The sequence below is a fragment of the Protopterus annectens genome, chromosome 2.part0 (genome assembly GCF_019279795.1).
Source record: "Protopterus annectens isolate FY-2018-M chromosome 2.part0, PAN1.0, whole genome shotgun sequence".
NCBI lineage: Eukaryota > Metazoa > Chordata > Ceratodontiformes > Protopteridae > Protopterus > Protopterus annectens.
In genome coordinates this window covers 1,832,415,463-1,832,442,498 of record NC_056728.1, presented here as the reverse complement: position 1 = coordinate 1,832,442,498, position 27,036 = coordinate 1,832,415,463, and the positions used below count along the sequence as shown (strand labels likewise).

Here is a 27,036-nt window from a genome sequence, read left to right as displayed (position 1 = left end):
AAAAATCTTTAACAGTTTGTATAGATTTAGCTTTTTCCTCCATCTTTTTAAGAACTTCTTTTGCCTTGTTGCCAAGGTGGTCTTGGTTTAAGGGAGCATCTAGTAATTTCACTAACATGATCTGGCAAGGATTGCTCCTTAAGCCAAGCATGCCTTCTAAGTACAGACCCAGTTACAGCAGCCCTGCAAGATGCCTCTAGTGAATCAAAACCACATTGCAAAGTATGTTTTCCAACTTATTCAGCTGAATGCAGTAAATCCTGTAAATCCTTATTTTCAGCACAATCAGGAATCAACATAATTTTCTGATTAAGCAATCCAATAATATGTTACTGATACTTTAACATATGAAACTGGCAGTTTAAGGCCCTAGTTGCAGACGTGTATACCTTCTTACCCCATCTATCCAGTGCTGTGGATCGGTGAGGGAAGGATTTTTGGCAGTAGTAGCTTTAATGCCCTTGGGTCCCTGTGAAATGGTCTCAGGACCTGCAGTAGGATTTTTAAAAAGGAATTTGTGAGAGTCAGGGACCCTGTAATATCTATCAGGTTTTCTGGGAGCAGGAGGTTAAGAGTTAGGGGCCAAGCTAGATTCCGAAAAGGCATCATCAACAATGTCTAGTACAGGAGGTAAGGCTAATGACTTGTGCTGGGGCAGGAGTAAGAAATCCCTAAGCCTTTTTTTTAGAATCAGAGAAATCCTGACTTTCCCAATGGAAATGCTCCCTGAGAGTATGCAAGGTTTCACCAAAAGAGAAATCCTCTGGGGGGGGGAAGCAGAGGGAATAGAGTCCTCAGCATCAGAATCCTCATAGGTAGATAAGGGTAAATCCTGGTCATTAGAGGAAACAGAAAATTCAGAATCCTGGTCAGAAGTATCATAAGCAAACTCAGTCCTAGGTCTCTTAGAGGGGGAAGGCTGGCTTCCCCTGATTAAAGTAATAAGGTCTTCAGACATTCTTATCATTTGTGTTTTAGGCATAGAGGCCTGACCATGCGGTCTGGCCATCAGTTTTCTAGGCATGGTTCGAGTTTTAGGCCTTGAAGAAGAAGATGGTGTTGGTTTAAAACGCAAGTCAGTAGGCCTGAATACACCCTCAGAAGCCGGTGGCTGCACAGCGGCTCCGGACCCATCCAAGGTAGAGATATAGTACAGTTTTGTACCTACCATAAATGTAGATGTTCGAGTGCTCATACAGCTGCAGTCATAACAGATGGGTTATTCTGCCGTCAGGCGGTCCTCAGTCGGCCGAATTCCAAAGTCTAGGTCCGGCATCGGTTGTCGTCGCTTCTTCCCTGACATCAGTGCGGCAGGGGTATAAAAGAGCCAGCCGATGCCATCTTCTTCAGTTTTTCTTGCCCCAGATGTCAGGTGCCCCCAGAAGGAAGGCAAAACATAAACTTATGTAATCATGCAATATAGAATAATCAAAAAACAGTAGTTTGCAAGCAAATGCACCATAAAAGAATACCCCAAATAGGTTGTATGAGAAGGTGTTAGCCATAAGGCCTGTTCTAAGAGGGGAAGGAGGGAGGGAAACCTGCACTGCAGCTGTATGAGCACTCGAACATCTACATTTATGGTAGGTATAAAACTGTACTATGTTCATCGTGCATACAGCTGCAGTCATAACAGATGGGTAGAATCCCAAAGCTAAGTAGGGGTGGCAGGCACTAAGTGGAACTAGGAGGAGCAAGGATGCCCTGCAAGACAGCTGTGGCAAATCCTGCTCTAGATTTTGAGTAAAGTGGAAGGTGATAGTGTTTGGAGAAAGTGTGCACTGAACTCCAAGTGGCTGCTTCCAAAATGTCCTTGGTAGGAACCCCCCTGAGGAAAGCTGCAGAGGTAGCTGTGGCCCTTGTGGAGTGGGACCTGATGCTTGAAGGCACAGTTTTTCCATGGAATGAGTAACAAAAGCGTATGCAGTGGGCTATCCATTTTGAGATTGTCTGTTTGGAGATAGCCTTTCCTTGAGCACCTGTAGCATAGGACACAAAGAGTTGCTCGGATTTCCTGAATGGCTTTGTCCTGTCCAAATAATAACATAGTTGTCTGTGAATGTCCAAGGAATGCAGTAGTCTTTCCTCTTTGTTTTGTGGGTTAGGGTAAAAGGTAGGTAAGTGGATAGTCTGATTCAAGGCTACACTGGATACTACCTTTGGCATAAAGGTAGGGTTGGTTCGTAAGGAAACTCTGTCCTGATGGAAAATGATGAAAGGTTGCACAGCCATGAGGGCCTGTAGTTCAAACCCTGCATGCTGAGGTGATAGCCAGAAGGAAGGCTGTTTTCCATGACAAATATTGTAGTTCTGTTGAAGCAGCTGGCTCAAATGGAGGAAGGGTCAGTTTTTCCAGTATGAAGTTGAGGTCCCAAGCAGGGACTGGTGGTTTCCTTGGGGGTTTTATATTCTTAGCCCCTCTGAGGAACTGTCTTAAGAGAGGATGAGAGAATAAAGGAGGATCTGTGTTGTATTTAGCAGAAATGGCTGAAGCATGGATTTTGATGGAGCAGAAGGAAAGTCCACTGTTTAACATCTCAGCTAGGTACTGTAATATTTGAGGTATATTTATTACCCAAGGATTCTGGCCCTTTTTCTGATTCCAGGCACAAAACCGCTTCCATTTGGTGGAGTAGGCTTTTCTAGTAGAAGGTCTTCTGGCCTCCAAGATGACATCCTGCACCTCCTTGGAGAGGAGGGTCTGTTGGGAAATCAAGGGATTCTCCATGCGGCTAGATTTAGGGTTTTGAGCTGGCTGTGAAGAGTTTTGAAGTTGTGCTGGGACAACAGAAGAGGCACTAGAGGTAGGATCCATGGTGGGGAATGTGTCAGGCTCTTCAGGAGTGGATACCAGTGTTGTCTTGGCCAGTCTGGAATCATTTTCAGCCTCTCTGCTCTGGCTTTTAATAGAACTTTGGGCAGCAGAGGGAGAGGCGGAAAGGCATAGACTGTCAATGTTGTCCAATTGAAAGAAAGTGCATCCACTTTCCAGGCCTGTGGATGATAGGTCCTTGAGCAACATTTTTTCAGTTGGTAATTTCTGTGGGTAGCAAAGAGATCTATGTCTGGCTGTCCCCATGCCTGAGTTATCTTTGCGAAAACTTGAGGATGCAACTTCCATTCATGTGGATCTGTCATATTTCTGCTTAGGCTGTCTGCCAGTGTGTTTTCCTTCCCTGGCAGGAATTGTGCCTGAAGTTGGATTTGCAATTCCAGAGCTGTGTTCCAAAGGGTCATGGCTAGTCTGCACAGGGGGGTATGAATGAGTTCCCCCCTGTTTGTTTATGTACCACATCACTGTGGTGTTGTCCGTCCTTATCAATAGCTGGCCTGGATGCAGTAGGTCTTTGAAGGCCATAATAGCATTTTGCATTTCCTTTTGGTTGATGTGTAGGTGCTTCTCTTTTTGGGACCATTTTCCCTGAATGCACTGATCTTTCATGTGTGGCCCCCAGGCGTAGTCCGAGGCGTCTGTTGTGATGATTTGATTTGCTTGAGGTATGCAGAAAGGGAGACCTTTGTTTCTTTGGCATGCTTGAGCCCACCACAGAAATTCCTTTTGAAGACATGGAATGAGTGGTATAATTGTTTCCAAACTGTGGCTGTGTTGAGACCATAAGATTTTAGGTACCATTGAAGTTTCCTCATATGCAGCTTTGCACATGGGATCAGCAGGATGCAAGATGCCATGAATCCCAGAGCCTGCAGGACTTTCCTTGCAGTCAGCCTGGTGAAGGTTGCCATTTTGCTGAAGTATTGAGATAGTTGCCCTTGTTTGTCTGGCGTGAGGTAGGCCATCTGGGTGTTTGTATTCAAGCTGGCACCCAGGAAAATTATTGTTTGAGAGGGTATTAGTTATGATTTCTTTTGGTTGACTGTGTATCCCAGAAAGTTCAACAGTCTTATTACAAACGCCATGTGTTTCAGAAGTATGTCCTTGCTGTCCGCTTGGATGAGGCAGTCGTCTAGATATGGGTATATTTGTATTCCTTGAAGTCTGCAGAAGGCAATTACTGATGCCAGGCATTTCGTAAACACTCTGGGCGCAGTAGATAAGCCAAAGGGCAATGCAGAGAATTGATAATGGGTTGAACCTGCAAGAAATCTGAGGTATCTTCTGCAATCTTGTTTGACAGGGACATGCAGGTATGCCTCCTTGAGGTCCAATGTTACCAGCCAAGACTCCTTGCCCAGCATGGGAAGAAGCTGCTGTAATGTGAGCATCTTGAATTTTGGAACCTGTAAATATGTGTTTAGGATGGATAGATCTAAAATAGGTCTCCAATCTTTGTCTTTCCTTGGTACCAGGAATAGTCTGGAATAAAACCCTTGACCTTGTTCTTTTGCAGGCACCTCTTGAATAGCTTTCATGTCCATGAGAGCTGAAATTTGTTTTTGTGCCTCTGCCCTTTGATTTTGTGGCAGGTTTGGCATGCCTCTCATTTTGGAAGGGTGTGAAAGTGGAATCTGTAGCCTCTGTCTATAATGTCCAGGATCCATTTGTCTTTTGTGACAATATACCAATTTTTTGAGAATAATGCCAGTTTTCCGCCTAAAGGTGCTGCCATTAAAGCTTTACTTGGCAGGTAAAGGGGAAAGTCATTGTGTCTGCTTTCTGAATGACTGTGATCTATCTTCTCCACCTCTTGGGGTTGGTGCTTGCCATTGCCTGGCTCTGAATGATCCTTGAGATTACCCTCTACCCCTCGGGTGCCTGTATCTGCCTCTTTGAGGTTTGCCCGTGGCTGGAATGGACCAATTTTTTGAAGGCCAGTTTCTGCTGAAACGTGGAGGTTGTACCTGCAGGAAATCTTTCACTGTTTGCATTGATCTCGCCTTTTCCTCCATTTTCTTTAGTACCTCCTCAGCTTTAACACCAAACAATACATCTTTTTGAAGAGGTGCATCTAGTAATTTAGCTTTGACATGATCTGGTAAGGCTTGTTCTTTGAGCCAAGCATGTCTACGTATGACAGACCCTGTAAAAGCAGCTCTACATGAGGCCTCTAAAGCATCAAAACCACACTGCAAGGTATGTTTACCCACTTGCTCTGCACTATGCAACAAATCCTGCAACTCTTTTAAATCTGGTTGCTCAGGTTGTGTCATTTTGCTTTTCAACTCAGATAATAAAAACTGTTGATACTTTAACATATGGAACTGACAGTTTAATGCCCTCATGGTTAAAAGTGGCCGAGGTATACACCTTTCCCCCCCCACCTTTCTAAAGCTCTGGAATCTCTCTCTGAAGGTAATGGGTTTTTAGCAGTAGAGGCCTTAATTCCCTTGGGACCCTGTGAAATAGTTTCTGGGTCAGCAGTATGGCTTTTGTATAGGAACTGGTGTGAATCAGGAACCCGGTAATACCTGTCTGGTTTAACAGGAGCTGGAGGTAAAGAATCTGGGTTGAGGCTGGCTTCTGTGTACACATCATCTAATATATCTAAGACAGGAGGGATAGCCAGAGGCCTATGCTGGGGGAGCAAGAGAAAATCCCTGAGCCTTTTCTTAAAATCTGAGTAATCTTGGCCTTCCCAGTGAAAGTGTTCCCTCAAAGTATGTAGGGTTTCCACAAAAGAGTAGTCCTCAGGGGGGTAGACCGAGGGAATAGACTCCTCTGCATCAGAGTCTTCAAAAGGAGAATATGTATATTCCTGGTCCTCAGAATGTTCAGAGATAATAGAGGCTTGATCTGAGGAAGGGTAGTCTTCCTCTAATCTGGCCCTTTTGTCCGAGGGGGGTTGAGAACCCCTGATAAGAGTAATCAAATCCTCAGCCATTTTGAGCATCTGTTTTTTTAGGCATGGGGCCTTGAGAGGGGGTCTGTGGTCCTTGCTTTTTAGTTTTCATGGCTGCTTTAGATTTTGTGAAAGCCTTAATAGAGAAGGAGGAAGGCCTGAAGACACCTTGAGAATTGGCAGGCCTGTCTAAACTCTGTGTTTCCCCGCCAAGAGTGGCGTCGGTATCTGTAGTCGGAATGGGGGCCGAGGAGCCTGCGACCTCGGGCACAGAAGACACCGGTAATGAAGTGTCATCGGTACTCAGGGGCTGTGTAGGCACCTCGCTGAGAACCGGTAGTCGGCCTTAGCGTGGTGTCAGTAGAAGTCGCGGACCTCGTATGTCGGTCCTTATCTTTGCGTCTTCTACTCAAAACTGGAGTCGGAGTATCCGATGACATAATATAATTAAATTGTTTACCAAAATAGTGATGGGTGAACTCCGCCCGACGCTTAATAGTGCGTTTGTTGAATCTAGCAAAAAAACGGTAGGCCGAGACGTCGTGGTCTGGGCCTAAGCAAGGAATACAGAAAGAGTGGAAATCCTTATGCGGTATTTGCTTCCCACATGAAATGCAATTATTAACTTTGTCTGACATCGGTCTGAGGCAAGAAAAGTTTCCCCAATGGGGTACTTAGCTTTCAAGAAGACTTCGGCTGAAACATTTTCGTAAATCTCAGGAGCTGGCCGACTGGCACTTGCGAACTGCTTCTGCTTCGGGCACCACGCGGCAAGAAAGACTGAAGAAGATGGCGTCGGCTGGCTCTTTAATACCCCTGCCGCACTGACGTCAGGGAAGAAGCGACGACAACCGACGCCAGACCTAGACTTTGGAATTCGGCCGACCGAGGACTCACCTGACGGCAGGATAACCCATCTGTTATGACTGCAGCTGTATGCATGATGAACATCCACAGGTTCCACAGTTGAAGCATCTCACGGCATACCGGACTCCAAATGGGTCTCAGTAGAGGCCTGTGAATCTGAAGTAGCGGGTTATCAGGGGCTGCAAAAGCTCCTCACTGAGTACCGGCAAACTGGTGACTGGCTTAGGAGAAGCATCGTCGGCAGCTTTGGACCTAGGTGGCCTGTCTCTGTCTTTATCTTTGCATTTTTTTTCGGAATGTTGCTATTCGGATGGCTTACCGAAGACATATCAGGATAATTGAACCGAGCAACAAAATATTTAGAAGCGAAAATATACCGACGACGGATAGTTCATGGTTTAAATAATGCACAAAACCGACAGCGAGGTACGTCGTGGTGAGGGCCTAGGCAAGGAATACAGTACGAATGAAAATCTTTATGAGGTATTTGCTTTCCACAAGTAATGCAATTATTTACTTTTACTGACATCGGTTTAGAGCAAGAAAAAGTTTCCCCAATGAGGTACTTAGCTTTTAGTTGAAGACTTCGGTTCTGAAACTCGAAAACAAAAATTTCAGGAGTCAGCCGACCGGCACTTGCGAACTGCTTCAGGCACCACACAGCAAGAAAGACTGATGTAATGGCATCGGCTGCATGTTTTATACCCCTGACAACCTGACATCATGGAAGAAGGGACAGCAACTGATGCAGGACCCAAGACTTTGTTAATCAGGCCGACTGAGGGATACTGCAAGCAGATAACCCAAATGTGATGACTGCAATAGTGAAACATGAAAGAACATCTGGAATGAAATAAGCATCTTTTAAATCCAGATTTACTAGAAAACAGGTAATAGCCTGTTCAGAGAGAGAGCAACACAGAGCATTTTGTAACAAATGTTTAGAAAAGGTCTAAGACATGTGTCCAAGTTCCCTCTTTCTTTGTTATCTGAAAGATTCTTGAATAGATCCCTTTCCCCATTTGATATGGGGAATGATAGCACTTGATCTAGCATAGGAGTAAACAGGGAGGTTTAACTGGACAGATGCAGAGGAATACCTTAAAAAGAGGAAGGGAGTCCCACTGCCAGTTCTAGGCTTTTTGAATGATTCTCACAACCCAAGTGCCTGAGGTGACCTGCTGCCACAAAGGGAAGCAAAAACCTAGGGCTTAGGAAAGCTTTAATGGAATGCAGGGGTGGGTTGGGGGGTACATGATGGGGGCATATAGTCAGTCTGCTTTTTTACACTGTCCCTAGTTTTGGGATGATTCTCCTTTCTTTCTTGAACCTCCCTACCATGGTTTTCTGAAATTTTGTTTGCATGTGCCTTGCTGGAACTGCTCATTTTGCTTCCTATAAAAGGACACTGAGATGGTAGAAAAGTTTCTACTGTATTATGACATGGGGGGCTGTCCTATTCTTGGCAGGATATAGCTTAGGCTACTGCAACAATGACCTAATGATGAACATCTCTTAGATCTTTTTAAATAACATTTTTTTTCGTCTGGATGATAAATTATCGATTGACCACAAAGAAGACAACTGCTTACACATGAAGGGAGAAAGTAATTTAATTCTTAATGACACAGACTTTCAGTAGGCCACAAAAAAACTCTGCAATACCAGAAAGAGCTCCTCAGGGCAGTGGATTATTTCATTGGTGAAGAGTAGATCATGCTCATCAGGATGGCAAGGGCAAATTCTGTTCTTACCCTACAGGTCACATCCAGTCTGTAGTGCTCTGAAAATATGAACCAAGGACAATGTGGCAGCTTCTAAGATATCCTGATCATTAACCCTTCTTGGAAAGCTATAGTAATTGCTTTACCCTTAGCAGAGTGAGGCCTAATTCTTTCATGGTCTTGTAACAAAATTTGATGTAATATGGTACTCATTTAGAAGCAGTCTGTTTAGAGAGAGCTACACCATACCTTCCCTTAGTTAAGGGGGCAAGTTTGTGAATTCCTTTTGGCTTTGGTTCTGTCCAGACAGTACACCTCAGTTGTCTGTGAACATGCACTTAGACCAACATTCTTTCACCCTTGTTCTGAAGGCTGTGGAAGAAAACGGGTAGTTGTACAGCTTGATTGAAGGCTAACTCTATAACCCCCTTCAGCATGAATGGGAGGTTAGTATGCAGGATCACTTTATCTTTATGGAATATACAATAAGACCCTTTGCACATTAAGACCTGAAGTGCTGCTACCCTTCTTGCAGAGATGATCACAACGAGAAGGGCATCTTCCAAACCACAAATTTTAGGTTTAGAGAGGACAACAGTTCAAAAAGTGACTAGATAAAAATTTCTAACACACAGTTGAGAATCCAGGCTGGGGCTAAAGTAGAGGACACCCTTTAGAAACTGTCATAATGGTGATCTCGATGCCAACAGGGGGGGCACTGTACATAGGTAGATACAAAAAAAGCATACCTTCACTGAAGTGTAACCTAAACCTGTCTCAAGGAGCTTGCAGAGACTAGAGAAACATTAAGCACATCTACATGGGCTGGGTGTTGGTTCCTCCTTGGGCACAGAAGGGATAATATCTTCCATTTTGCTAGGTATATAACCTTCTTGTCCACCTAGCCTCCTCCATTATTTTCAGCTTGTTCTTACAATAAAAGTGTGCAAAAGGTAATAAGATCATATCCTCCAATGTGGTCAGACTAGAGTGTATCAGGGAACAACCTCCTGCAGTGTGTCAGAAGGTCCACATGCTGAGGCAGCAGGTACAGTTTCTCTCCTGCTATCTGAATGAGGTGAGAAAACCAGAGTGAGGCTATGATAATTATTTCCAGAGTATCCTCCTTGACCTTCTCTGTAACTCTGGGGTGCAAGGGTTTTGGAGGGAAAGCATCCAGAAACAGGCCTGCCCAGTTCAGTTTGAAGGTATCCAATGCACAAACAGCTTGTGATGTGCTCTGTAGGAGACATTATTTTTTATCTGTTGGTTGGAGAAGAAAAGTGGCCTATCTCTGGGTATCTAACTGCTGGATCTAGGAACATCTCTTTGCAGCACTGATTCATTTTGATACAGGGTCCTGCCCACCTGGTCTGCCATTACATTTTCCCAAGTTGGTACTATAGGTGGCTCTCAGGGAATTCATTGACTGTAAGGTCTAGTCCCAGGCCTGCACGTCCATACTACAAAGGTGATAATGTGTGCCCAAATACTTGTTTATGTACCACTTCATACCAGTACCGCCTGTGACTGTGTTCAGAGTTTGACACAGTAACATCTTTGAAAGCTTTCAAAGCATGGAAGAAGGTAATCATGTCCTTGATATTTATGTACAGTTTTTGTTCCAGAGACTCAATGTACCTTGCACTTTGAGGTCCAATGTGTGGGCTCCCCAGGCTAGGTTTGAGGCACCCATGGTTAGGATACTGACCGGGTACTGGCTTCTGGAATGATATCCACTCATTTCTTTCCACTTGCTGTACACCCATGTTAATAATGCCATGGCACAATGTAACAATGGGATGGTAACTCCCAGGTACTAGAGCTGATGATCCCATGTTTCCAAGGAATCACTGTATTTTTCTCATGTACAGTTTTATTACGGCCACCATCAGAGTAGTAAATATCATGTGCTCTAGCATGATGAAAAACTGCCTGGTTATTTGTGTGGGTTTCCTTGCCTTGGACTGGAAGAGGGCAGTCAGTGACTTTGCTTTCTCTTGTAAAAGAGCAGGAACACCTTGGTGGTGTCTGACTCCAACAATGCCCACACAAAGACCATTTTCTGACCAAGGCAAAGGCTGAACGTCTGTTCAATGAGGATGAAACCCAGAGAGCCAGGCCGTGTAAGGTATAGTCCAAAGTCCCTGCATCTCCTCCTGGGAATACGCCTGAATAAGACAGTCATCTAGGCACTGGTTAAATATGGACTTCCTAGGTTCTGTAGTGAGCAATCTATGGGGGCACAGACATTTTGTGAAAACTGTGTGTGCAGTAACAAAACCAAAGGACAAAGAAGTAGACCGAAAACAGTGGTCTCATGCCACAAACTTCAGAGACTACCTAAAATCTCTGTATTTGGAAATATGGAAGTAGACATCCTTGAGATTCAGAGTAACAAGGATGGCCAGAAGGCTTAGAACAGCATGCAAGGTCTGTAGTACCAACATCCTGAATTTTGGTACTTTTAGGACTTTATACAGTCTTGCACGATCTAAAACAGGCATTTAGGGCCCATCCTTATTTGACATAGGAAAAAGCCTTGAATAAAATAGCACAGCTGTGTCAGCTGAACTTACCATAATAGTAGATTTTTGAATGATCACTGCTGCAGTAGCCTTAGCTATAAGGGTTATATCCTGGTAATTATACAACAGCATTCCAGCTTACAGAGCTTCAGAGCACCTTCTATGTGCCCAAACTGTCAACCAGCCTGCTGATCTGACTAAAAGACAAGTTTGGGCACAAAGGCCTTCGGAACTTTCCTGACAGCACACAGAGGGAGGCTGTGCCCTGAAAGGGCAATGCTAGGAACCAAAAATAAATATCCACACCCTGGCAATAATAAATAAAGAGGGATGGAATGAGAGAGCAGCTACTGCAGCAGTGATCATTTGAATATCTACTGTTATGCTAAGTTCAACTTTTACAACTGTTCTACATTCTTCATATTGCTGCCATAGCCTTAGCTATGTGGACAGATTACTACGGCTAACTATATTTGGGAAGTGGAAGGAGAAAGGACCAGGAGCCACAGAGAATGGTTCAAGCAAAGCTTGATCTAGACCTAGAGAAGGAATCAAGCTTATAGTGCTTTATAAAAGTATGTACAGAGGACCAAGCAGCAGCTTCTAGAATACTTACAGAATCCAACCCTTTCCAAAATGCCACAGATGACGCCAAGGCCCTAGTACAAGTGGGCCTTGACCATGCCTGGAATAGATTTGTCATGATAACCATTTGGAAAAGGTCTGTTTTGACACAGGTTTATTCCTCTTCTTACCTTCACAAGAAATGAACAATTAATCCAAAGATCTGAAAGATTTAGTTCTGTTAAGACAGTACTGGAGTTGTCTGTGGACATCCAAGGTATGGAGTATCCATTCTTCCTCGTTTTAGCTTCAGGAAAGAAAACAGGGAGACAGACAGTTTAGCTTAAGGTAAGCTCTGGTACCACTTTAGGTATAAAAAAGGATTAATTCTCAAAGAAACCCTGTCCCTATGGAAAATGAAGTAGATTAACTCACCATAAGAGCTTGACTCAGATACGCTTCTTGCAGAGGTCAGAACGATTAATAAAACCGCTCTCCATGTTAAGAACCTCAAGTCAGCCAAATTAGCTGGTTCAAGCAGAACTCTTAGCTTCTATAACACAAAATTATGATCCCAAGGATGGGCCACTGTGGTTTACTTAGAGGTCCCTTATGAATGAGTAACAAAAGCGTATTATGCAGTGGGCACTATCCATTTGAGATTGTCTGTTTTGGAGATAGCCTTTCCTTGAGCACCTGTAGCATAGGACACAAAGAAGTTGCTTTCGGATTTCCTGAATGGCTTTGTCCTGTCAAATAACAACATAGTTGTCTGTGAATGTCCAAGGAATGCAGTAGTCTTTCCTCTTTGTTTTGTGGGTTAGGAGGGTAAAAGGTAGGTAAGTGGATATGCAGGTCTGCCTTTTAACCCCACTTTTCAAGGCTACACTGGATACTACCTTTGGCATAAAGAGTAGGAGGTTGGGTTGCGTAAGGAAACTCTGTCCTGATGGAAAATGATGAAGGTTGCACAGTGACCATGAGGGCCTGTAGTTCGAAGGGAACCCTGCATGCTGAGGTGATAGCCAGAAGGAAGGCTGTTTCTTCTCCATGACAAATATTGCGACTGTAGTTCTGTTGAAGCAGCTGGCTCAAATGGAGGAAGGGTCAGTTTTCAACCAGTATGAAGTTGAGGTCCCAAGCAGGGACTGGTGGTTTCCTTTGGGGGTTTTATATTCTTAGCCCTCTGAGGAACTGTCTTAAGAGAGGATGAGAGGAGAGGAGAATAAAGGAGGATCTGTGTGTTGTATTGTGCAGAAATGGCTGAAGCATGGATTTTGATGGAGCAGAAGGAAAGTCCACTGTTTAACATCTCAGCTATGGGTACTGTAATATTTGAGGTATATTTATTACCCAGAGTTCTGGCCCTTTTTCTGATTCCCAGGCACAAAACCTGCCCATTTGGTGGAGTAGGCTTTTCTAGTAGAAGGTCTTCTGGCCTCCAAGATGACATCCTGCACCTCCTTGGAGAGGAGGGTCTGTTTAAATCAAGGGATTCTCCCATGCGGCTAGATTTGGGTTTTGAGCTGGCTGTGAAGAGTTTTTTAGTAGTTGTGCTGGGACAACAGAAGGGGAAGGCACTAGAGGTAGGATCCATGGTAGGAATGTGTCAGGCTCTTCAGGAGTGGATACCAGTGTTGTCTTGGCCAGTCTGGAATCATTTTCAGCCTCTCTGCTCTGGCTTTTATGTAATAGAACTTTGGGCAGCAGAGGGAGAGGCGGAAAGGTGGCCGCATAGACTGTCAATGTTGTCCAATTGAAAGAAAGTGCATCCACTTTCCGAGGCCTGTGGATGATAGGTCCTTGAGCAACATTTTTCAGTTGGTAATTTCTGTGGGTAGCAAAGAGATCTATGTCTGGCTGTCCCCATGCCTGAGTTATCTTTCTCTGCGAAAACTTGAGGATGCAACTTCCATCTGTGGTGTGGATCTGTCATATTTCTGCTTAGGCTGTCTGCCAGTGTGTTTTTTCCTTCCTAGCGGCAGGAATTCAGCCTGAAGTTGGATTTACCAATTCAGGCTGTGTTCAAAAGGGTCATGGCTAGTCTGCACAGGGGGTATGGGAATGGGTTCCCCCTGTTTGTTTATGTACCACATTACTGTGGTGTTGTCGAGTCCTTATCAATAGCTGGCCCTGGATGCAGTGATGGGACTTTGAAGGCCATAATAGCATTTTGCACTGCTAGCATTTCCTTTTGGTTGATGTGTAGGTGCTTCTCCTTTTTTTTGGGACCATTTTCCTAGATACTGATCTTTCGTATGTGTGGCCCCTCGTGAGTAGTCCTCGACAGCGTCTGTTGTGATGATTTGATTTGGCTTGAGGTATGCAGAAAAGGGGAGACCTTTGTTTCATTGGCATTGCTTGAGCCCACCACAGAAATTCCTTTTGAAGACATGGAATGAGTGGTATAATTGTTTCCAAACTGTGGCTGTGTTGGAGACCATAAGATTTTAGGTACCATTGAAGTTTCCTCATATGCAGCTTTGCACATGGATCAACGGGATGCAAGATGCCATGAATCCCAGAGCCTGCAGGACTTTCCTTGCAGTCAGCCTGGTGAAGGTTGCCATTTTGCTGAAGTATTGAGATAGTTGCCCTTGTTTGTCTGGCGTGAGGTAGGCCATCTGGGTGTTTGTATTCAAGCTGGCACCCAGGAAAAATATTGTATGAGAGGGTATTAGTTATGATTTCTTTTGGTTGACTGTGTATCCCAGAAAGTTCAACAGTCTTATTACAAACGCCATGTGTTTCAGAAGTATGTCCTTGCTGTCCGCTGGATGAGGCAGTCGTCTAGATATGGGTATATTTGTATTCCTTGAAGTCTGCAGAAGGCAATTACTGATGCCAGGCATTTCGTAAAACACTCTGGGCGCAGTAGATGGCCAAAGGGCAATGCAGAGAATTGATAATGGGTTGAACCTGCAAGAAATCTGAGGTATCTTCTGCAATCTTGTTTGACAGGGACATGCAGGTATGCCTCCTTGAGGTCCAATGTTACCAGCCAAGACTCCTTGCCCAGCATGGGAAGAAGCTGCTGTAATGTGAGCATCTTGAATTTTGGTACCTGTAAATATGTGTTTAGGATGGATAGATCTAAAATAGGTCTCCAATCTTTGTCTTTCCTTGGTACCAGGAATAGTCTGGAATAAAAACCCTTGACCTTGTTCTTTTGCAGGCACCTCTTGAATAGCTTTCATGTCCATGAGAGCTGAAATTTGTTTTTGTGCCTCTGCCCTTTGATTTTGTGGCAGGTTTGGCATGCCTCTCATTTTAGAAGGTGTGAAAGTGGAATCTGTAGCCTCTGTCTATAATGTCCAGGATCCATTTGTCTTTTGTGACAATATACCAATTTTTGAGAATAATGCCAGTTTTCCCCTAAAGGTGCTGCCATTAAAGCTTTACTTGGCAGGTAAAGGAAAGTCATTGTGTCTGCTTTCTGAATGACTGTGATCTATCTTCTCCACCTCTTGGGGTTGGTGCTTGCCATTGCCTGGCTCTGAATGATCCTTGAAGTTGCCCTCTACCCCTCGGGTGCCTGTATCTGCCTCTTTGAGGTTTGCCCGTGGCTGAAAGGACCAATTTTTTGAAGGCCAGTTTCTTACATGCTGAAACATGGAGGTTGTACCTGCAGGAAATCTTTCACTGTTTGCATTGATCTCGCCTTTTCCTCCATTTCTTTTAGTACCTCCTCAGCTTTAACACCAAACAATACATCTTTTGAAGAGGTGCATCTAGTAATTTAGCTTTGACATGATCTGGTAAGGCTTGTTCTTTGAGCCAAGCATGCCACGCAACAGACCCTGTAAAAGCAGCTCTACATGAGGCCTCTAAAGCATCAAAACCACACTGCAAGGTATGTTTACCCACTTGCTCTGCACTATGCAACAAATCCTGCAACTCTTTTACATCTGGTTGCTCAGGTTGTGTCATTTTGCTTTTCAACTCAGATAATAAAAACTGTTGATACTTAACATATGGAACTGACAGTTTAATGCCCTCATGGTTAAAAGTGGCCGAGGTATACACCTCCCTCCACCCCCCACCTTTCTAAAGCTCTGGAATCTCTCTCTGAAGGTAATGGGTTTTTAGCAGTAGAGGCCTTAATTCCCTTGGGACCCTGTGAAATAGTTTCTGGGTCAGCAGTATGGCTTTTGCATAGGAACTGGTGTGAATCAGGAACCCGGTAATACCTGTCTGGTTTAACAGGAGCTGGAGGTAAAGAATCTGGGTTGAGGCTGGCTTCTGTGTACACATCATCTAATATATCTAAGACAGGAGGGATAGCCAGAGGCCTATGCTGGGGGAGCAAGAGAAAATCCCTGAGCCTTTTCTTGGAATCTGAGTAATCTTGGCCTTCCCAGTGAAAGTGTTCCCTCAAAGTATGTAGGGTTTCCACAAAAGAGTAGTCCTCAGGGGGGGAGGGAATAGACTCCTCTGCATCAGAGTCTTCAAAAGGAGAATATGTATATTCCTGGTCCTCAGAATGTTCAGAGGTAATAGAGGCTTGATCTGAGGAAGGGTAGTCTTCCTCCAATCTGGGCCTTTTGTCCGAGGGGGGTTGAGAACCCCTGATAAGAGTAATCAAATCCTCAGCCATTTTGAGCATCTGTTTTTTAGGCATGGGGCCTTGAGAGGGGGTCTGTGGTCCTTGCTTTTTAGTTTTCATGGCTGCTTTAGATTTTGTGAAAGCCTTAATAGAGAAGGAGGAAGGCCTGAAGACACCTTGAGAATTGGCAGGCCTGTCTAAACTCTGGGTTTCCCCGCCAAGAGTGGCGTCGGTATCTGTAGTCGGAATGGGGGCCGAGGAGCCTGCGACCTCGGGCACAGAAAACACCGGTAATGAAGTGTCATCGGTACTCAGGGGCTGCGTAGGCACCTTGCTGAGAACCGGAGAACCGGTAGTCGGCCTTAGCGTGGTGTCAGTAGAAGTCGCGGACCTCGTATGTCGGTCCTTATCTTTGCATCTTTTACTCAAAACTGGAGTCGGAGTATCCGATGACATAATATAATTAAATTGTTTACCAAAATAGTGATGGGCGAACTCCGCCCGACGCTTAATAGTGTGTTTGTTGAATCTAGCACAAAAACGGCAGGCCGAGACGTGGTCTGGGCCTAAGCAAGGAATACAGAAAGAGTGGAAATCCTTATGCGGTATTTGCTTCCCACATGAAATGCAATTATTAACTTTGTCTGACATCGGTCTGAGGCAAGAAAAGTTTCCCGATGGGGTGCCAGCTTTCAAGACTTGGCTGAAATATTTTCGTAAATCTCAGGAGCTGGCCGACCGTCACTTGCGAACTGCTTCTGCTTCGGGCACCGCACGGCAAGAAAGACTGAAGAAGATGGCGTCGGCTGGCTCTTTTATACCCCTGCCGCACTGACATCAGGGAAGAAGCGTCGACAACCGACGCCAGACCTAGACTTTGGAATTCGGCCGACCGAGGACCCGCCTGACGGCAGGATAACCCATCTGTTATGACTGCAGCTGTATGCACGATGAACATCCACAGGTTCCACAGTTGAAGCATCTCACGGCATACCGGACTCCAAATGGGTCTCAGTAGAGGCCTGCGAATCTGAAGTAGCGGGTATCAGGGGCTGCAAAAGCTCCTCACTGAGTACCAGCAAACTGGTGACTGGCTTAGGAGAAGCATCGTCGGCAGCTTTGGACCTAGGTGGCCTGTCTCTGTCTTTATCTTTGCATTTTTTTTCGGAATGTTGGTATTCGGATGGCTTACCGAAGACATATCAGGATAATTGAACCGAGCAACAAAATATTTAGAAGCGAAAATATACCGACGACGGATAGTTCATGGTTTAAATAATGCACAAAACCGACAGCGAGGTACGTCGTGGTGAGGGCCTAGGCAAGGAATACAGTACGAATGAAAATCTTTATGAGGTATTTGCTTTCCACAAGTAATGCAATTATTTACTTTTACTGACATCGGTTTAGAGCAAGAAAAAGTTTCCCCAATGAGGTACTTAGCTTTTAGTTGAAGACTTCGGTTCTGAAACTCGAAAACAAAAATTTCAGGAGTCAGCCGACCGGCACTTGCGAACTGCTTCAGGCACCGCACAGCAAGAAAGACTGATGTAATGGCATCGGCTGCATGTTTTATACCCCTGACAACCTGACATCATGGAAGAAGGGACAGCAACTGATGCAGGACCCAAGACTTTGTTAATCAGGCCGACTGAGGGCTACTGCAAGCAGATAACCCAAATGTGATGACTGCAATAGTGAAATATGAAAGAACATCTGGAATGAAATAAGCATCTTTTAAATCCAGATTTACTAGAAAACAGGTAATAGCCTGTTCAGAGAGAGCAACACAGAGCATTTTGTAACAAATGTTTAGAAAAGGTCTAAGACATGTGTCCAAGTTCCCTCTTTCGTTATCTGAAAGATTCTTGAATAGATCCCTTTCCCCATTTGATATGAGGAATGATAGCACTTGATCTAGCATAGGAGTAAACAGGGAGGTTTAACTGGACAGATGCAGAGGAATACCTTAAAAAGAGGAAGGGAGTCCCACTGCCAGTTCTAGGCTTTTTGAATGATTCTCACAACCCAAGTGCCTGAGGTTACCTGCTGCCACAAAGGGAAGCAAAAACCTAGGGCTTAGGAAAGCTTTAATGGAATGCAGGGGTGGGTTGGGGGGTACATGATGGGGGCATATAGTCAGTCTGCTTTTTTACACTGTCCCTAGTTTTGGGATGATTCTCCTTTCTTTCTTGAACCTCCCTACCATGGTTTTCTGAAATTTTGTTTGCATGCGCCTTGCTGGAACTGCTCATTTTGCTTCCTATAAAAGGACACTGAGATGGTAGAAAAGTTTCTACTGTATTATGACATGGAGGGCTGTCCTATTCTTGGCAGGATATAGCTTAGGCTACTGCAACAATGACCTAATGATGAACATCTCTTAGATCTTTTTAGATAACATTTTTTTTCGTCTGGATGATAAAGTATCGATTGACCACAAAGAAGACAACTGCTTACACATGAAGGGAGAAAGTAATTTAATTCTTAATGACACAGACTTTCAGTAGGCCACAAAAAAACTCTGCAATACCAGAAAGAGCTCCTCAGGGCAGTGGATTATTTCATTGGTGAAGAGTAGATCATGCTCATCAGGATGGCAAGGGCAAATTCTGATGTTCTTCATCTCACATTGCTGCAGTCCTAACACTTGGGTAGTCCGCTGTCCCTCGGTCGGCCCGAATATCAGAGTATAAGGCTGACGTCGGTCAAGGCGCATTTGACTGACATCAGAACGTCAGGGTACAAATGCGCATGACCGACGTCATATCCTCAGTCTTTTTTGCCTCATGGTCCGATGCAGAAGCAGTGTTGCAAGTGCCGTTCGGCGTTCTGAAAGTTTTAATCGGAGTTTCAGACCGAGTCAGAGTTGGTTAAGTACCCGTTGGGAATATTTTGTTTTTTCTTGCCTCAGTGGTTTTACGGATGTCAGAAAAAGTGAATAACTGTATTTCTTGTGGGAAACAGATACCGCATAGGGATTACCATAATTTGTGTATGCCTTGTTTGGGACCTGAGCACGACATTGTTGGGTGTCGCTTTTGTGCTAGGTTCAATAAGCACTATAAAGCGAAGGTTGGATTGTGCCAGGTTGGTCTTTGGGAAGCGGTGCAATTACAATATGCCGTCGGATGCTCGGCCGCTTCCTCAAAAGCGCAAGGACAAGGCAGTTAAACCTAGGTTAGAGGAGTCGTCGAACGACGCCGGTTCTTTAGAGCGTCAGTGGAACCGGTGGTTCCGACGGAGGCCTCTGGAGCCCCAGGGTGAAACTTTGATTTTACAGGATGTGGCCTCCCAGGAGGCAGGTCAGGCTGTAGGGGCTTCTCAGATATCTGTACTCCCCTCCCTTCCTAAGGTGTCTAGGCCCTCTCTTTCTGCTTCCAAGGCTTCTCCTAGAGGCAGGTCTAGTTTAGCTTCTGTGGGTGTCACTCCTAGTTCTTCAGGTTCTGTGCCCAAGAAGCACATGCTTAAAATGGCAGAAGATTTAATTACTTTAATTAGAGGCTCTATGCCTCCTGATAAGAGGCCTAGGATGGAACCAGTGTTGGGGATTATGAGCAGGCTTGGATGTGTCTGAGTCTTGACTGAAGACTTGCAGGAGTATTCTCATTATTCTGATTCTGATGTGGATGATTCTACTCCTTCTGCTTCTCCTCCTGAGGATTTTTCTTTTCAGAGACCCTTCCTCCATGAGAGAGCATTTTAAATGGGAAGGTCAGGACTTCTCTGATTCAGGAAAAGGCTTAGGAATTTTTGTTTTACCCCAGCATAGGCCTTTGGCTATACCTCCTGTTCTGAATGTGGTGGAAGATGTGTTTGCAGAGGCTTCTCTTAATCCTGATTCTTTGCCTCCTGCTCCTGTTAAACCAGATAGGTATTACGGGTGCCTGAAGCTCATAAGTATCTTTTAAGAGTCCTAGGGCAGACCCAGAAACTGTTAGCCAGGGGCCTAAGGGTGTTAAGGCTTCTGTTGTCAAGAATCCGGTTCCTGCAGATAAAGAGGCCAGGGCCTTGGATAGATGGGGAAAGAAAGTTTATACTTCTTCCACTCTAGCCATGAGAGCTTTGAATTGCCAGTTTCACATGTTGAAATATCAAAATTATCTCCTTTCACAGTTGAAATCTAAGGTTGATGCTCTGGCGGAAGGTATTGATTGTAAAGAGTTACAAGATTTAGTGCATGTTTCTGAACAGGTGGGTAAGCATTCTTTGCAATGTGGTTTTGATGCTGTACAGACCTCGTCTAGGGTGGCTGCCACTGGGTCAGTTCTTCGCAGGCATGCCTGGCTGAGGGATCAAAATTTATCTGACCATGTTAAAACTAGGATTTTGGATGCCCTTTGCAATCTGATGTCTTGTTTGGTTCTCCTGTTGAGGCAGTTTTAAAGAAAATGGAAGACAAGGCTAAGTCTATGCAGACTGTTAAAGATTTTTGCAGGTTCAGCCTCCAAAGTTTAGTAGAAATTGGCCTACTAAGGGGTGGCGTATCCTTCTTATGATTCCCAGTCTAGGGGTAGATCTAGACGTGGCAGGGGCAGAGGTCAGGGCTCTTTCAGGCCTAGAACAGGGAGTTCTCCTGCACAGTCTTGGTGAGGGCAGGGTCAGTCCTTTCGTAAACAGACCCAATGACCTACCTTTTTCAGCTGCCAGAACCTTCTCGCCTGGCAGCACCTTTGGGAGGAAGGTTGGCACTTTTCAATGAAAATTGGAGTTTGATTACCCAAGACAGATGGGTATTGGATATCATACATCACGGTTACAGGTTTTATTTCCATACCTTGCCTCCTTTCAAAGGCATGCCAGACATTCCTCCTCAACAAAGAATAGAGGCTCACAAGCAAATTTCTCTGTTACTCCAAATAGGGGCCATACAGCCGGTTCCTATGCCAGAAAGGGGCCTAGGATTTTATTCTCGCCTGTTCCTTGTACCAAAAAGGGAACACGTGGAGACCAATTTTGGATTTATCCATCCTCAACACTTATCTGGACATTCCCAAGTTCAAAATGTTGGCGTTGCAACAGCTTTTACCTCTGCTGGGCAAGGATCACTGGATGGTAACTTTGGATCTCAAGGAGGCTTACCTTCATGTTCCTATCAGGCTAAGTTGCAGGAAGTATCTGCGTTTTCGGACTGGGACTTCTCACTATCAGTTCTCTGCATTGCCCTTTGGCTTATCTACTGCGCCCAGAGTATTCACGAAAGTTCTGGCTCCAGTGATAGCTTTCTTCAGGCTGAAAGGAATACAAATCTATCCTTATTTGGACGATTGCCTGATTCTGGCTCAAGGAAGGGAAGAGCTTCTTCGTCATTTGGAATATGTGATAGCAGTGCTAAGATGCCTGGGGTATTCTGTGAACGAAATAAAGTCCAGTCTAGTACCCTCTCAAGACATGTGCTTTCTGGGTGTAAGACTGAATACAGCATCCCAGATGGCCTTTCTAACCCCGGACAAACAAAAGAATCTTTCCCTTTACTTCCATCATCTATCTCTTCTGTCCGGGCTGACTGCAAGGACAGTCCTTCAAGCCTTAGGGTTCATGGCATCTTGTATTCTGGTGCTTCCCAATGCCAAACTGCATATGAGGAAGTTGCAATGGTATCTCAAAAATGTATGGACGCAGCACTGCCAGGATCTGGACACTGTCATTCAAATAATACCTTGCATTCAAAAGGAATTTTTGTGGTGGGCTCAGGAATGTCACCTAAACAAGGGACTCTCTGTGACCCGGCCAGAGGCGAGTCAAATTTTAACGACAGATGCCTCGGACAAAGCTTGGGAGCTCATCTAAGCGGAAAGTGGATACAGGACAAGTGGCCTGTCAGACTACAACATCTACATATCAACTTGAAGGAGATGTTAGCAGTCCAGTTTGCATTAATAGCTTTCAAGGATTTACTTCTTCCAGGGCAGGTGTTGATTCTAACAGACAACACAACTGTCATGTGGTACATCAACAAGCAAGGGGAACACATTCTTATCCTCTATGCAGGCAAGCAATGATTTTGTGGGAGACTGCTCTCAGTTTACAACTAAGTCTTCAGGCAAGGTTTCTGCCGGAGCACAGAACTCCTTAGCAGATGTGTTAAGCAGACAAATCATGGATCCCCACGAGTGGAAACTGGATCTTCATGTATTTCAGAAATTGACAGTGTCCTGGGGAACTCCAGACATAGATCTGTTAAGCTTCTCCACTAAACCACCAGCTGCCAAAGTTTTGCACAAAGAGGTTTCATCCCACAGCTTGGAAAGTGGATGCTCTTTCTTTCAGTTGGAAAAATCTTCATGTGTATGCCTTTCCACCTCTGCCTCGCCTCCCAAAGGTACTTCTGAAGGTCAGACAGGACAAGCCAAGGATGATTTTGATAGCTCCAGATTGGCCTCGACAGCACTGGTACCCATTACTGAGAAGTCTAATGCAGGAAGCCTCCATGGCCTTTGCCTTTGATTCCACATCTGTTGTCCCAGGAGGACAGTCATTTGCTCAATGTCAAACTTCACTCTCTTCACCTAACAGCCTGGCATATTCTGTTTTAAACCATAGAGGGTCTCAACTTCCACAACAAGTTTTGAATGTGATTTTGGAAGCTAGAAGGCCTAGTACAAGGAAAGTGTACGCAGATAAATGGAAGAGATTTTTGTTTTGGAGTGCAGCTAAGGATTTGGATGTTTCTGAGCCTGATTTAAGTGTGGCTCTTCAATATCTTACTGAGTTGTTAGACAAAGGTTTGTCCTTCTCTTCTATTAAGATTCATGCTGCAGCAATTTCAGCTCACTACGACTGTGACCCACCATTGTTTTCTCATCCTTTGTTCAAGCAATTTCTTAGAGGGGCAAAGAATACAAGACCCCCACGAAGGGCTCCTACTCCTGCTTGGGATCTCAATTTTGTGTTGGAGAAACTCACTCTACAACCTTTTGAGCCTGCAGCTACTGCTGAGTTGAAATATTTGTCATGGAAGACTGCTTTTTGTTGGCCATTACCTCTGCAAGAAGGGTTTCTGAATTGCAGGCCCTTATGGCAGTTGAGCCTTTCTTAATTTTCCATAAGGATAGGGTATCTTTACGTACTAATCCTTCCTTTATGCCTAAAGTGGTTTCTAGTGTGGCTTTAAACCAAACTATTCATTTGCCTACTTTTTATGCAAATCCCCAAAATAAAGGGGAAAAGATTTTGCACACTTTAGATGTACACAGGCAGTTGAGATATTATTTGGACAGAACTAAAGGGTTCAGACAATCTCAGCAGTTATTAGTTTCTTTTGCTTTGTGCTCTCAGGGCAAGCCCGTGTCAAAACAAACTATTTCTAAGTGGATTGGATTTTGCATTGCTTTCTGTTATTCCCATCATGGCAAAGAGATTCCAGCTGGGATTAGGCCTCATTCCACTAGGGCTACTGCCACTTCAACAGCTTTTTGAGGGGTGGCAACTAAGGATATTCTGGAGGCAGCCACTTGGAGTTCAGTGCATACCTTCTCTAGGCATTACCACCTTCCACTGTACTCTAAATCCAGGGCTGGTTTTGCCACTGCTGTGTTGCAGGGCATTTTGGCAGCTCCTGCTTCATTATAGTTTAGCCATCCTCCCTTACCTCTGCTTTGGGATTCTACCCAAGTGTTAGGACTGCAGCAATGTGAGATGAAGAACATAGTACAGTTTTGTACCTACCATAAATGTAGATGTTCGAAGATCCACATTGCTGCAGTCCAACCTCCCTCCTTCCCTCTGTAGTTTGAGGTGGTTGTGTGGGTTGGGTTATCCATCTGAGGTATATTGTGTATATTGTATATATTGTATATATTGTACATATTTTTGGTGTTAGGCTGGTTGGTTGTTTAGTTGTTGTCTCTGGGTTTTGACCTTTCTTTTTAGGGTCTTCTGACATCTGGGGCAAGAAAAGACTGAGGATATGACGTCGGTCATGCGCATTTGTACCCTGACGTTCTGATGTCAGTCAAATGCGCCTTGACCGACGTCAGCCTTATACTCTGATATTCGGGCCGACCGAGGGACAGCGGACTACCCAAGTGTTAGGACTGCAGCAATGTGGATCTTCGAACATCTACATTTATGGTAGGTACAAAACTGTACTTTCTTACCCTACAGGTCACATCCAGTCTGTAGTGCTCTGAAAATATGAACCAAGGACAATGTGGCAGCTTCTAAGATATCCTGATCATTAACCCTTCTTGGAAAGCTATAGTAATTGCTTTACCCTTAGCAGAGTGAGGCCTAATTCTTTCATGGTCTTGTAACAAAATTTGATGTAATGTGGTACTCATTTAGAAGCAGTCTGTTTAGAGAGAGCTACACCATACCTTCCCTTAGTTAAGGGGGCAAGTTTGTGAATTCCTTTTGGCTTTGGTTCTGTCCACACAGTACACCTCAGTTGTCTGTGAACATGCACTTAGACCAACATTCTCTCACCCTTGTTCTGAAGGCTGTGGAAGAAAACGGGTAGTTGTACAGCTTGATTGAAGGCTAACTCTATAACCCCCTTCAGCATGAATGGGAGGTTAGTATGCAGGATCACTTTATCTTTATGGAATATACAATAAGACCCTTTGCACATTAAGACCTGAAGTGCTGCTACCCTTCTTGCAGAGATGATCACAACGAGAAGGGCATCTTCCAAACCACAAATTTTAGGTTTAGAGAGGACAACAGTTCAAAAAGTGACTAGATAAAATTTTCTAACACACAGTTGAGAATCCAGGCTGGGGCTAAAGTAGAGGACACCCTTTAGAAACTGTCATAATGGTGATCTCGATGCCAACGGGGGGGGGGGGGGGGGCACTGTACATGGGTAGATACAAAAAAAGCATCACTGAAGTGTAACCTAAACCTGTCTCAAGGAGCTTGCAGAGACTGGAGAAACATTAAGCACATCTACATGGGCTGGGTGTTGGTTCCTCCTTGGGCACAGAAGGGATAATATCTTCCATTTTGCTAGGTATATAACCTTCTTGTCCACCTAGCCTCCTCCATTATTTTCAGCTTGCTCTTACAATAAAAGTGTGCAAAAGGTAATAAGATCATATCCTCCAATGTGGTCAGACTAGAGTGTATCAGGGAACAACCTCCTGCAGTGTGTCAGAAGGTCCACATGCTGAGGCAGCAGGTACAGTTTCTCTCCTGCTATCTGAATGAGGTGAGAAAACCAGAGTGAGGCTATGATAATTATTTCCAGAGTATCCCCCTTGACCTTCTCTGTAACTCTGGGGTGCAAGGGTTTTGGAGGGAAAGCATCCAGAAACAGGCCTGCCCAGTTCAGTTTGAAGGTATTCAATGCACAAACAGCTTGTGATGTGCTCTGTAGGAGACATTATTTTTTATCTGTTGGTTGGAGAAGAAAAGCGGCCTATCTCTGGGAATCTAACTGCTGGATCTAGGAACATCTCTTTGCAGCACTGATTCATTTTGATACAGGGTCCTGCCCACCTGGTCTGCCATTACATTTTCCCAAGTTGGTACTATAGGTGGCTCTCAGGGAATTCATTGACTGTAAGGTCTAGTCCCAGGCCTGCACGTCCATACTACAAAGGTGATAATGCGTGCCCAAATACTTGTTTATGTACCACTTCATACCAGTACCGCCTGTGACTGTGTTCAGAGTTTGACACAGTAACATCTTTGAAAGCTTTCAAAGCATGGAAGAAGGTAATCATGTCCTTGATATTTATGTACAGTTTTTGTTCCAGAGACTCAATGTACCTTGCACTTTGAGGTCCAATGTGTGGGCTCCCCAGGCTAGGTTTGAGGCACCCATGGTTAGGATACTGACCGGGTACTGGCTTCTGGAATGATATCCACTCATTTCTTTCCACTTGCTGTACACCCATGTTAATAATGCCATGGCACAATGTAACAATGGGATGGTAACTCCCAGGTGCTAGAGCTGATGATCCCATGTTTCCAAGGAATCACTGTATTTTTCTCATGTACAGTTTTATTACAGCCACCATCAGAGTAGTAAATATCATGTGCTCTAGCATGATGAAAAACTGCCTGGTTATTTGTGTGGGTTTCCTTGCCTTGGACTGGAAGAGGGCAGTCAGTGACTTTGCTTTCTCTTGTAAAAGAGCAGGAACACCTTGGTGGTGTCTGACTCCAACAATGCCCACACAAAGACCATTTTCTGACCAAGGCAAAGGCTGAACGTCTGTTCAATGAGGATGAAACCCAGAGAGCCAGGCCGTGTAAGGTATAGTCCAAAGTCCCTGCATCTCCTCCTGGGAATACGCCTGAATAAGACAGTCATCTAGGCACTGGTTAAATATGGACTTCCTAGGTTCTGTAGTGAGCAATCTATGGGGGCACAGACATTTTGTGAAAACTGTGTGTGCAGTAACAAAACCAAAGGACAAAGAAGTAGACCGAAAACAGTGGTCTCATGCCACAAACTTCAGAGACTACCTAAAATCTCTGTATTTGGAAATATAAGTAGACATCCTTGCGATTCAGAGTAACAAGGATGGCCAGAAGGCTTAGAACAGCATGCAAGGTCTGTAGTACCAACATCCTGAATTTTGGTACTTTTAGGACTTTATACAGTCTTGCACGATCTAAAACAGGCATTTAGGGCCCATCCTTATTTGACATAGGAAAAAGCCTTGAATAAAATAGCACAGCTGTGTCAGCTGAACTTACCATAATAGTAGATTTTTGAATGATCACTGCTGCAGTAGCCTTAGCTATAAGGGTTATATCCTGGTAATTATACAACAGCATTCCAGCTTACAGAGCTTCAGAGCACCTTCTATGTGCCCAAACTGTCAACCAGCTCAAGCTGATCTGACTAAAAGACAAGTTTGGGCACAAAGGCCTTCGGACCTTTCCTGACAGCACACAGAGGGAGGCTGTGCCCTGAAAGGGCAATGCTTGGAACCAAAAATAAATATCCACACCCTGGCAATAATAAATAAAGAGGGATGGAATGAGAGAGCAGCTACTGCAGCAGTGATCATTTGAATATCTACTGTTATGCTAAGTTCAACTTTTACAACTGTTCTACATTCTTCATATTGCTGCCATAGCCTTAGCTATGTGGACAGATTACTACGGTTAAC

The 27,036-nt window shown here is 44.5% G+C and overlaps 1 protein-coding gene across 1 annotated transcript in view; it reads right to left on the bottom strand.

The window, feature by feature from the left end:
• ZBTB17 (zinc finger and BTB domain containing 17) overlaps positions 1-27,036 on the bottom strand; it is a gene marked incomplete in the record, with an annotated part of 1,293,515 nt that overhangs the window by 512,010 nt on the left and 754,469 nt on the right.